The sequence below is a fragment of the Thalia democratica genome, unplaced genomic scaffold, assembly GCF_965202585.1.
Source record: "Thalia democratica unplaced genomic scaffold, ktThaDemo2.hap1.1 HAP1_SCAFFOLD_1285, whole genome shotgun sequence".
NCBI lineage: Eukaryota > Metazoa > Chordata > Thaliacea > Salpida > Salpidae > Thalia > Thalia democratica.
In genome coordinates this window covers 20,001-32,208 of record NW_028140174.1, presented here as the reverse complement: position 1 = coordinate 32,208, position 12,208 = coordinate 20,001, and the positions used below count along the sequence as shown (strand labels likewise).

General features: G+C 29.6%; 4 non-coding genes across 4 annotated transcripts; 3 read left to right on the top strand and 1 right to left on the bottom strand.

Moving 5' to 3' along the window:
- Nucleotides 1-704: 704 nt before the first annotated feature.
- On the bottom strand, nt 705-823 carry LOC145848200 (5S ribosomal RNA). The gene has a single exon (XR_014371785.1). It is a non-coding gene; the product is annotated as a 5S ribosomal RNA (ribosomal RNA).
- Nucleotides 824-6,455: 5,632 nt separating this feature from the next.
- On the top strand, nt 6,456-6,574 carry LOC145848202 (5S ribosomal RNA). The gene has a single exon (XR_014371787.1). It is a non-coding gene; the product is annotated as a 5S ribosomal RNA (ribosomal RNA).
- A 3,471-nt stretch (nt 6,575-10,045) lies between these two features.
- LOC145848197 (small subunit ribosomal RNA) lies at nt 10,046-11,853 on the top strand. The gene has a single exon (XR_014371784.1). It is a non-coding gene; the product is annotated as a small subunit ribosomal RNA (ribosomal RNA).
- A 185-nt stretch (nt 11,854-12,038) lies between these two features.
- Nucleotides 12,039-12,191, top strand: LOC145848193 (5.8S ribosomal RNA). Its single transcript, XR_014371780.1, has one exon. It is a non-coding gene; the product is annotated as a 5.8S ribosomal RNA (ribosomal RNA).
- Nucleotides 12,192-12,208: the final 17 nt, after the last annotated feature.

The window sequence follows — 12,208 nt, the reverse complement described above, 5'->3', positions numbered from 1 at the left end:
TTTGTTTGAAATAAACTAAACTCATTTAGTTATTAGTAAATTACAACATAAATGTTTATAACAATAAAACTAATATTTAATAATAGCTTTTAATTAAAGCTTAATAGCTTTTTAATTATTTAACTTTGATAGTTTTCTTTTAATAGTTTAATAGTCCTTATTTAAGTTCAAAGAAAATTGCTATATATTTAGTACACTTACAAAAGTAAACTAAGTAAACGTAATTCAATAGTTTCTATTGAGTAAAAGTAATTACAAATACATTATGTTAATACAAAACTTTAAAAAGCTTTTGCTAGTATCTGTTGGTAACAGCCAATAACCTATTATGACTCACAATACAAAAGTTCAAAATTTATTTTTTGTTTGATTTTTCAAGTAACCACGCTTTTATTTGTTTGTGGACAAAAAGACTTTTAAGTTTTAGTATAAAAGATATAATTGTATTAATTTTAACTCAGAAAATTGTACTCTACAAGATGGTGCCATTATTTTTTCGATATCTCAAACTGGTCAAACCACTTTTTTAGCGCTTTAATTGGTTTAAACAGCAAATAACGTTATCTGATTGGCTAAGGTTTTTGTTTGCTAATAGTTAAAACTTTATTTTATTTTAAGCTTTAAATAAATGTAAATAAACGAGTAATAAGTATAAATAGGTCAGAAAGAAAAATAGTACAAAAAAGATGAATTCAAAAAGCAAAAGCCTACGGCACGTGGTATTCCCAAGCGGTCACCCATCTAAGTACTAACCACGCCCGACACTGCTTAACTTCCCAGATCGGACGAGATGGGGTGTACTCAGTGTGGTATGGTCGTAGGCGTTTGAAAGCGTTTACAAGCCTTTATAAACCCTTCGGTTTGTTTAAAAAACCTATTTGCACTTGATTTACAATCAATTTGATATTTTAAAATTAATCCTTATAAAATTTTAACTTGATGTAAGTATTTTTTTTATGAAAACCTTTTTTTTTGGTGTTTTAATTACAATTACTCCCTTTAACTTTATTTAAGACTTTGTTTAAAAGATTGTTAACTATATTCTATATTAAATACTATGATTAGAAGTAAAGTTTATTAAGTCATTAAACTAAATAAAAAATAATGTTAAAATAAACATGTTGTGTTTAGTTTGTTTTACTATTTCTCATTGTTCTATTTATAGATGGTATTGTTTTACTTCAAGAATATTTATAGTTAGTTTCTAAAGAATATCTCATACTACATCAGATTTTACGATTAACTTAATTTGAGGTAATAAAATATTTGACGTTTAATTTAATAACTCAACTATGTTTATGTTATAAAATAATAGTATATAATACACATACTTTATAATATAATAATATGTATAACTAGTTGTTTTACTTTAAAATGAATAATTAAGTGGAAGAATTAAAAGAACTCACATTTTTGAAGAGAGCGTGGAAAACCAGAAAAGTCTTTTAAAACATTTATTAAATTATCGATAAATATAGAATACAATAGAATTAAACATATAAACGTAACTGTGGTTGCTTAGAAACTAAACAAGAAATTTTTTAATAAAAATATAAAATAGTTATTAAATAGAATTAAAATAAAATAAAAGTAATATAAATTATATTTTTAAACTAAATAACAATTCACGAGCAATATTAGCGCAATGTCAGAGTATGAGTTTATAATAAAGGAATTGCTTCCTTGGTGTTGATACTTACCTTATTCAAATAGAATACATTTTCAGCAATCAGGCTTGTATTTATCTTAGCGCGCGTAACACAACGTTTGTGGGTTTTGGCACACTTTTGTCGATAGTGGGCGCCCCGCCTCTTAAGTACAGAAATTTCGGGAATTTTCGATTTTTGGAATTCTGACTCGACAGATCGTTTTTGTTTGGTCCGGAGACCCCGTAAAAAATTTTTCAGCCCATTTGAAGCATGATGAAAAAATGTTATTTCGACCCCCTTTTTTTAGGGGTTACGGGGACATCGACCCATTTTTTGGGAATAAAAAACTCCTAGAAAAGGACCACTTTTCTTCTTTTTTCGAATTTCGACTTTTTATTTTTTTGGAAAATTTTTCTATTTTCTTTGTTTGTTCTATTATAAGGTCGAAAATATTTTTTTTGAGCTTCGCAACGCATAAGGACTAACGTAAGGTAAGTTTTAATTACTTGTTAACCATATTTCTTTTATTAAAGTATAAAACTAACAGTTGCATAAATAAAGTAATCATAAAGCCAATACACAAAACACTAACTTTTTATAAATTAAATATGCAAACATGGATATGGTTATGAAGTAAAGTTATTCAAAGCTTATGATTGTAAAGCTTTTGTATTATATTTCAATTACAGTGAACTTCAAGTAAGATAAGTTTTTTTTTTTGTAATAACTACAAAATTTGTATTTTAGTTTACTATTAGCAACTAAATATTCATATTTAATATATTTAAAAAAAGTTTCTATACAAGCTATTATTTACTAACTCTAATATTGATATTTCGATGCATATTAAAACATACAAATTTTACCAACTAAACTTAACAACTAAATAGTTTTGTTTACATTATTATAACTTTGAAACATAAGCTTGTACACCTTATATAGTAGACTTGACATAACATAACATTATTTAATTCTTTTTGTTTGAAATAAACTAAACTCATTTAGTTATTAGTAAATTACAACATAAATGTTTATAACAATAAAACTAATATTTAATAATAGCTTTTAATTAAAGCTTAATAGCTTTTTAATTATTTAACTTTGATAGTTTTCTTTTAATAGTTTAATAGTCCTTAGATGGGTGACCGCTTGGGAATACCACGTGCCGTAGGCTTTTGCTTTTTGAATTCATCTTTTTTGTACTATTTTTCTTTCTGACCTATTTATACTTATTACTCGTTTATTTACATTTATTTAAAGCTTAAAATAAAATAAAGTTTTAACTATTAGCAAACAAAAACCTTAGCCAATCAGATAACGTTATTTGCTGTTTAAACCAATTAAAGCGCTAAAAAAGTGGTTTGACCAGTTTGAGATATCGAAAAAATAATGGCACCATCTTGTAGAGTACAATTTTCTGAGTTAAAATTAATACAATTATATCTTTTATACTAAAACTTAAAAGTCTTTTTGTCCACAAACAAATAAAAGCGTGGTTACTTGAAAAATCAAACAAAAAATAAATTTTGAACTTTTGTATTGTGAGTCATAATAGGTTATTGGCTGTTACCAACAGATACTAGCAAAAGCTTTTTAAAGTTTTGTATTAACATAATGTATTTGTAATTACTTTTACTCAATAGAAACTATTGAATTACGTTTACTTAGTTTACTTTTGTAAGTGTACTAAATATATAGCAATTTTCTTTGAACTTAAATAAGGACTATTAAACTATTAAAAGAAAACTATCAAAGTTAAATAATTAAAAAGCTATTAAGCTTTAATTAAAAGCTATTATTAAATATTAGTTTTATTGTTATAAACATTTATGTTGTAATTTACTAATAACTAAATGAGTTTAGTTTATTTCAAACAAAAAGAATTAAATAATGTTATGTTATGTCAAGTCTACTATATAAGGTGTACAAGCTTATGTTTCAAAGTTATAATAATGTAAACAAAACTATTTAGTTGTTAAGTTTAGTTGGTAAAATTTGTATGTTTTAATATGCATCGAAATATCAATATTAGAGTTAGTAAATAATAGCTTGTATAGAAACTTTTTTTAAATATATTAAATATGAATATTTAGTTGCTAATAGTAAACTAAAATACAAATTTTGTAGTTATTACAAAAAAAAAAACTTATCTTACTTGAAGTTCACTGTAATTGAAATATAATACAAAAGCTTTACAATCATAAGCTTTGAATAACTTTACTTCATAACCATATCCATGTTTGCATATTTAATTTATAAAAAGTTAGTGTTTTGTGTATTGGCTTTATGATTACTTTATTTATGCAACTGTTAGTTTTATACTTTAATAAAAGAAATATGGTTAACAAGTAAGTTAAAAAAGAAAGAAGCATATTAAAAAAACCCATTAATTAATTGCCTAATTTATTTAATAGTTTGATTATTAAATTATATAGTTATGTTATATAGTTTACACGTATTGTATAACAAATACATAGGTTTAAAGTAAGTTTAAATAAAAATAAAACCTAACATATAAAATAAGCATTAGTTAAAATACATTGTTTTTTTTATTTGTTTATGTTAATTTTAATAATCGCGATGAGCTTCAAACAATGGAAAAAATTTAATTCTTTAAAAAGTAATTTAAATAAAAAATAATACAAACAAAGTTATACAATATATATACAATAGTTTGTCAAACTAGGCAAAAAAGAGTAGGCCGCCACTACAATTGAATGTTCCAACTGGAAATTCAATGAGATCGTTACTGTACTTGATGAACGTTGATAATCCCCAAGATTGTAAGTCGAAGGCCTTACCCAACCTAACCAGCGCACTGGTTTTCTTACAACTGAATTAATCAACATTTAATATTGAATATAATCATTATTGATAGATAGAGGAATGTTGACAATCAACAACAGATTGTAAGTCAAAGGCATTACTCGACCCAAGTACCCACAACCTAGATTGAACAACATTTATTAGATAGATTTGTTTATTGATAGATAGAGGAATATTGACAATCCACAACAGATTGTAAGTCAAAGGCATTACTCGACCCAAGTACCCACAACCTAGATTGAACAACATTTATTAGATAGATTTGTTTATTGATAGATAGAGGAATATTGACAATCCACAACAGATTGTAAGTCAAAGGCATTACTCGACCCAAGTACCCACAACCTAGATTGAACAACATTTGTTAGATAGATTTGTTAGATAGATAGATAGTACAGTATAATCTTAAAGAATTTGAAGTTGAACATTGAACAATAGTGGCCACCATTTCAGGCCTGCTGCAAAGCAGCTAGATTACAGCCCCCGGCTACGCAGACCTGCAATATTGATGAAAAAAAACAGTATATATATTTCCGAATCTGACTTTGAGTACTTTTTATATATTATTAACAAAGTTTTTTAGGGGTAATATCTGTTTAGTTCTTTAATATATCTTTAAAATAAAACACTAAATTAATAATATAATAATAATAGTATTTTGTTTTTAATTCGTTAATAAAATTATTTAATAATATTATATATTAAATGTATATAATAAGTTTAAGTAATAAAATAAATATAATATAACAAATGTATTGTATAATAATAATTTTAAAATTAGTAAAAAAAAAATAAACATAGTTGAGTTATCAAATTAAACAAACTAGAACGTCAAGTATTTAATTACTAAAATTAATTTAATTTAAATTCAAATTGACACTGTAATTGACATGTAATTGTAATTGACAAAATTATAAAAATCAACCTATTTATATAGCAAAATATTTCTTTATCTTTGTCGTGGCGCGTTGGGTCTTTGGTCTTGACAGCTAACTCATAAGCGGAAGGTTGTGAGATCGAGTCCCGCTAGTCGTCACACAAGACATATACTTGAGAGCCGGAGTTAAATTTCTTTGTCATTTGAATTTGAACGCCTGCTAGACAGGCAATTTTTTTGTTATTTAGTGATTTATTAAAGCAGTTTTGCGTTTTACGTTTTTAGCAGACATGCAGTTTCCACTATGACATTGTTTACGTTAATTAATTGTCTCTCAAAATATATTTATATTATATCACATTAAATGAAAAAATAAGTTAACTATCTTATATTAATTTAAATAACGTTTATATAACCTTTTACTAAATTTTTATAAGTTTAATAATCTTATCAATTATTTTATATATTACTTTTTTAAGGTTTTTAAAACTTTTAGAAGCTGTATGTAATGTCTTTTAGTTTAATAGTTCTGTTAAACTATAAAAAAATATAAACATGGTTGAGTTATCAAATTAAACAAAATAGAACGTCAAGTATATAATTACTAAAATTAATTTAATTAAAAAAAAATCTCAGGTAATCTAAAATGTCAGGAATTATTTAAAAATAAATATAAATTTAAAACTTATTATATTGAAAAGATTGATGAATAATACTCTTGAATGTATGCAATGTTTGTACTTGTAATGCAATAACTTAAATGGATAGATCAATGACAAATTGTAAACATATTGTATTATTTTATTTTACGATTTTATTTTATTTATTTAATTTAATAATTCAATAAACTTTACTTCTACTTGTCCTGGTCTTAGGTAATTTATAGATAACAATTATTTAAACAAACACTTTTGTACAGTTACAATACAGTTTTAGTACAGTTTGGGAGTAACTGTTGATAAAAAAAAACAAAAAAAAAGGTTAATTCAGGTTAAAATTTTATAAGGAATAATTTTAAAATATCAAATTGATTGTAAATCAAGTGCAAATAGGTTTTTTAAACAAACCGAAGGGTTTATAAAGGCTTGTAAACGCTTTCAAACGCCTACGACCATACCACACTGAGCACACCCCATCTCGTCCGATCTGGGAAGTTAAGCAGTGTCGGGCGTGGTTAGTACTTAGATGGGTGACCGCTTGGGAATACCACGTGCCGTAGGCTTTTGCTTTTTGAATTCATCTTTTTTGTACTATTTTTCTCACTGACCTATTTATACTTATTACTCGTTTATTTACATTTCTTTAAAGCTTAAAATAAAATAAAGTTTTAACTATTAGCAAATAAAAACGTAAGCCAATCAGATAACGTTATTTGCTGTTTAAACCAATTAGAGCGCTAAAAAAGTGGTTTGACCAGTTTGAGATATCGAAAAAATAATGGCACCATCTTGTAGAGTACAATTTTCTGAGTTAAAATTAATACAATTAGTCTTTTATACTAAAACTTAAAAGTTTTTTTGTCCAAAAACAAATAAAAGCGTGGCTACTTGAAAAATCAAACGAAAATAAATTTTGCACTTTTGTATTGTGAGTCATAATAAGTTATTTACTGTTACCAACAGATACTAGCAAAAGCTTTTTAAAGTTTTGTATTAACTTAATGTATTTGTACTTAGTTTAAATTAATAGAGTTTATTTGGTTTACTTTATTATGTGTATTGAATGTGATACAACTAAAACAAAACAAACAAGGAGAGTACTTGAATAGAACCAACACAATTTACAGACCAGTTGTGTACTAAACTTAAAGCAATTCTGAATAGTGAATATGCAGTTATTATTATAAGTTCAAAGTTCACTTTAACTTAATTTAATGTATTTTGTAAATTGGTTTTATTTAATAGATAGTAGTGAATTACTTTATTTAATTTACTTTAGTATGTGTTATATAACTTTATTTAAACAAGAAGCAAAACGGGATTATACTTTCAATAAACTACACAATTTACAGACCAGTTGTGTACTAAATTTAAAGCAATTCTGAATAGTGAATATGCAGTTATTATTATAAGTTCAAAGTTCATTTTTATTTATTTTGGTTTTATATAATAGATAGTAGTGAATTACTTTATTTAATTTACTTTAGTATGTGTTTTATAACTTTATTTAAACCAGAAGCAAAACGGGATTATACTTTTAATAAACTACACAATTTACAGACCAGTTGTGTACTAAATAAAAAGCTATTGTGAATAGTGAATATGCAATTGTTATTATAAGTTTATAAGTTCACACTTTACAAAAGCTTAACAATTTAGTTATTATTTTGTTCATATTTGCATATCTAATTTATGAAAAGTTAGTGTTATGTGTATTGGCTTTTTAATTTCTTTATTTGTAGAACTGTTAGTTTTATATTCTAAAGAAACATGTTTAAATAAATATGTTTAACAAGTAACTTAAAAATGGAAGAAATATATTGTATATATTGAACTATTTATATTTATTCTAGCTATTTGCTTAGTGTATTTATTAATGTGATTATTTTATTTTGTTGTTTGTCTTATAGTTTAATCGTATTGTGTTTAAATATATATAACAAATACAGAGGTTTAAAGTAAGTTTAAATGAAAATAAATTAAGACATATAGTTGAAATATAAGTTTAAAAAAATAGTTTTTTTTTTTTATTTCTTTGTTTGTTTGATTGTTTGTTTATTATATAATCGCGACATTTCAATTTATTACTTTTAAGCATACTAAATATAATAATAGGTATAGTTATAGGAAAAATTCAATTAGTTTCTAATGTAATAAAAAAGTTTATTCCACAAATAAACAAATACCTGAAAAATCAAATGAAAAATAAATTTCGCACTCTTGTATTGTGAGTCATAATAGGTTATTTACTGTTACCAACAGATACTAGCTTTTTAAAGTTCTATGTTAATTCAATGTATTTGTACTTAGTTTTATTTAAATGACAGTATTGATGGTTACGTTTATCAAGTATGTTTATTTAATGTTATGTAACTTAAGTAAAACCAGAAGCAAATAAGGAGACTACTTTCAATAAACTACACAATTTACATATCAATTGTATACTAAACTTAAAGGTATTCTTGATAGTTATTTTAAAGTTATTAAATTATACAAATGTATTTTGTAAAGTAGTTTTATAAAGTTACTTTATTTAACTTACTATAGTATGTGTTATATAACTTTAATTAAACCAGAAGCAAAAAGGGAGACTACTTTAAATGAAGTACACAAATTAAAAATATATTATCAAATATAAATCAATCGTGTTGTGTTTCAAAATACATGTTTCAAATAATGTTTTACAAGTATTTATCAGTTATTTAGTTTTCTTTTTATAGTTTAGCCGTATTTTTTTATTTATTTGTTATTATTTTTATTTAATTGTTTGCTTTTTATATTTATCGCGATGTGCTTAAAAGATTAGAACAAATACAAAGGTTTAAATTGTAAGTTTTAAATAAAATAAAATGAAACATACAAAATAAGCTTATGATTTTTTTATTATTATTATTATTATTTTTATTTCATTGTTTGTTTATTATATCTATCGCGATGTGCTTAAAAAATAAAACAACTATAAAGGTTTAAAAAGTAAGTTTAAATAAAGATAACATATAAAATAAGCTTATGTTTGATTTTTTTATTTTATTTTTATTTATTTTTATTTAATTGTTTGTTTATTATATTTATCGCGATCTGCTTAAAAAAATAAAACGAGTATTAAGGTTTGAAAAGTAAGTTTAAATAAAAATAAAATGAAACATATAAAATAAGCTTATGTTTTTTTTTTTTTTTTTTTTATTATTATTATTTTTATTCAATTTTTTGTTTATTATATTTATCGCAATGTGCTTAAAACGATAAAACAAATATAAAGATTTAAAAAGTACGCTTAAATAAAAATAATACAAATAAAGTTTATTTATAATAAACAAACATATTTAAAACATTAAAAAAAGTAGTTTATATATATTATTTTTTATTTATTTCTTTTAAACATATTAAATAAAGTATAAAAAAAGTATTAAAACATTTAAACGTAGCATAAATAAGCTTAAAATATTAAAATAATTGAAAAGAAACAAAGAAATTGAAAAAAATCGGAAAAAATCGGCAAAAAAAGTTCAACAGCAACATTTGAGCATCATACACGTATGCATTACTTTACACTAGTGAGAGAGACGTGTTTGTGCGTTCGGTCGACTTGGCGAGAAAGCGGGCTTAAAGCATTACTGTTTAGCACCCGAGGCGCGGCTATTGCAGCGGCGGCGAACGTGCTATGTAAACGCATTTGGAGCAGCGTATGAAAAACTACAAGCGTCCAGCGGCGGTAGGCTTATAGCTTTGCGAAGTCGTCGAGACGAGTAGCCGACGCAGGCAGGCACGGCTCGAGGCGGGTAACTGCAGCAGACAGATGGCGTGTTGCTGCTGATGAGTTAACCGGCAGAAGGCAAACGGTTGGTCGGGAGAAAGAACAGTCAGTTGTATAGCTGCATGCTGCAGTCGACGCGGGCTGGCGCTTTAAACAGCAAAAGGCCGGCGCCGACTTTCAGTAACGTTCGCAAGGCTTTTAAGCCGAGTGATAGAAAAGGTCTGTATTTATACAGTAAAAACGCTCAGTCGAGCAACGGGTTTAAACGCCCTCGGATAGTTATCTGGTTGATCCTGCCAGTAGTCATATGCTTGTCTCAAAGATTAAGCCATGCAAGTGTAAGTACGAGCTCACGTACAGTGAAACTGCGAATGGCTCATTAAATCAGTTATGGTTCATTTGATTGTACGCTTTTACATGGATAACTGTGGCAATTCTAGAGCTAATACATGCGTAAAGCGCCGAACTGACGTGAGGCGCGCATTTATCAGACCAAAACTAACCGGCTTTCGGGTCGTTACAATGGTGACTCTGGATAAGCTTGCGGATCGCACGGCCTAGTGCTGGCGACATCTCATTAAAGCAACTGCCCTATCAACTATCGTCGGTACGGTATCGGCCTACCGAGGTTGTAACGGGTGACGGAGAATCAGGGTTCGATTCCGGAGAGGGAGCCTGAGAAACGGCTACCACATCCAAGGAAGGCAGCAGGCGCGCAAATTACCCATTCCCGGCTCGGGGAGGTAGTGACGAAAAATAACAATGCAGACCTCGTACGAGGTCCTGCAATTGGAATGAGTACACTTTAAACTTTTTAACGAGTATCCATTGGAGGGCAAGTCTGGTGCCAGCAGCCGCGGTAATTCCAGCTCCAAAAGTGTATATTTAAGTTGTTGCGGTTGAAAAGCTCGTAGTTGGATATAGGGACGGCGAGGTTGGTCGGTCGAAAGGCTAGCACTGGCCTCGTTGTTCTTGTTGGTCGGTGCCTTCGCGGTGCTCTTAACTGAGTGTTGCGGTGGTCCGGCAAGTTTACCTTGAAAAAATTAGAGTGTTCAAAGCAGGCTTTACGCTTGTATAATGTTGCATGGAATAATGGAATAGGACCTCGGTTCTATTTTGTTGGTTTTCGGAGCACGAGGTAATGATTAATAGGAACGGACGGGGGCATCCGTACTGTGCCGTTAGAGGTGAAATTCTTGGATCGGCGCAAGACGAACGACTGCGAAAGCATTTGCCAAGAATGTTTTCTTTAATCAAGAGCGAAAGTCAGAGGTTCGAAGACGATCAGATACCGTCCTAGTTCTGACCTTAAACGATGCCGACTAGCGATCGGGCAGTGTCGAACTTAAGAACTGTCCGGCAGCTTCCGGGAAACCAAAGTCTTTGGGTTCCGGGGGAAGTATGGTTGCAAAGCTGAAACTTAAAGGAATTGACGGAAGGGCACCACCAGGAGTGGAGCCTGCGGCTTAATTTGACTCAACACGGGAAATCTCACCCGGCCCGGACACAGCGAGGATTGACAGATTGAGAGCTCTTTCTTGATTCTGTGGGTGGTGGTGCATGGCCGTTCTTAGTTGGTGGAGCGATTTGTCTGGTTAATTCCGATAACGAACGAGACTCTTACTTGCTAAATAGCTGCTCGACCCATTGGGTCGGAGACAACTTCTTAGAGGGACTAGTGGCGTTTAGCCACACGAGATTGAGCAATAACAGGTCTGTGATGCCCTTAGATGTTCGGGGCCGCACGCGCGCTACACTGACCGGATCATCGTGTGTTCCCTAGGCCGAAAGGTCCGGGTAATCCGTTGAACCCCGGTCGTGCTAGGGATAGGGACTTGCAATTGTTTCCCTTGAACGAGGAATTCCCAGTAAGCGCGAGTCATTAGCTTGCGTTGATTACGTCCCTGCCCTTTGTACACACCGCCCGTCGCTACTACCGATTGAATGGTTTAGTGAGGTCCTCCGATTGAGCCTGGTACGTGCGGCAACGCACTCGCCGGTGTTCGAAAAGACGATCGAACTTGATCATTTAGAGGAAGTAAAAGTCGTAACAAGGTTTCCGTAGGTGAACCTGCGGAAGGATCATTAACGAATCGAAATTTGATTTCAAGCGACGTCTCTTCTTTTAAGAAGGGACCGAGCCCTGTAACTGTTATAGTTCGGTCGCGTTGCTTCCTGACAGCGGGAGTAATAATTCAGCACGCAAGTGCTGGCGCGGCCGCTTCTTTTTGAACACGATTTTTTGGTTGCATTGAGATTGATTAACACGAGAGATCTCTTAGCGGTGGATCACTCGGCTCGAGCGTCGATGAAGGACGGAGCTAGCTCCGAGAAGTAATGTGAATTGCAGGACACATTGAGCATCGATATTCTGAACGCGTATTGCGGCCTCGGGTAATCCTGGGGCCACGTCCGTCTCAGGGTCTTTAACACACCGATCCTT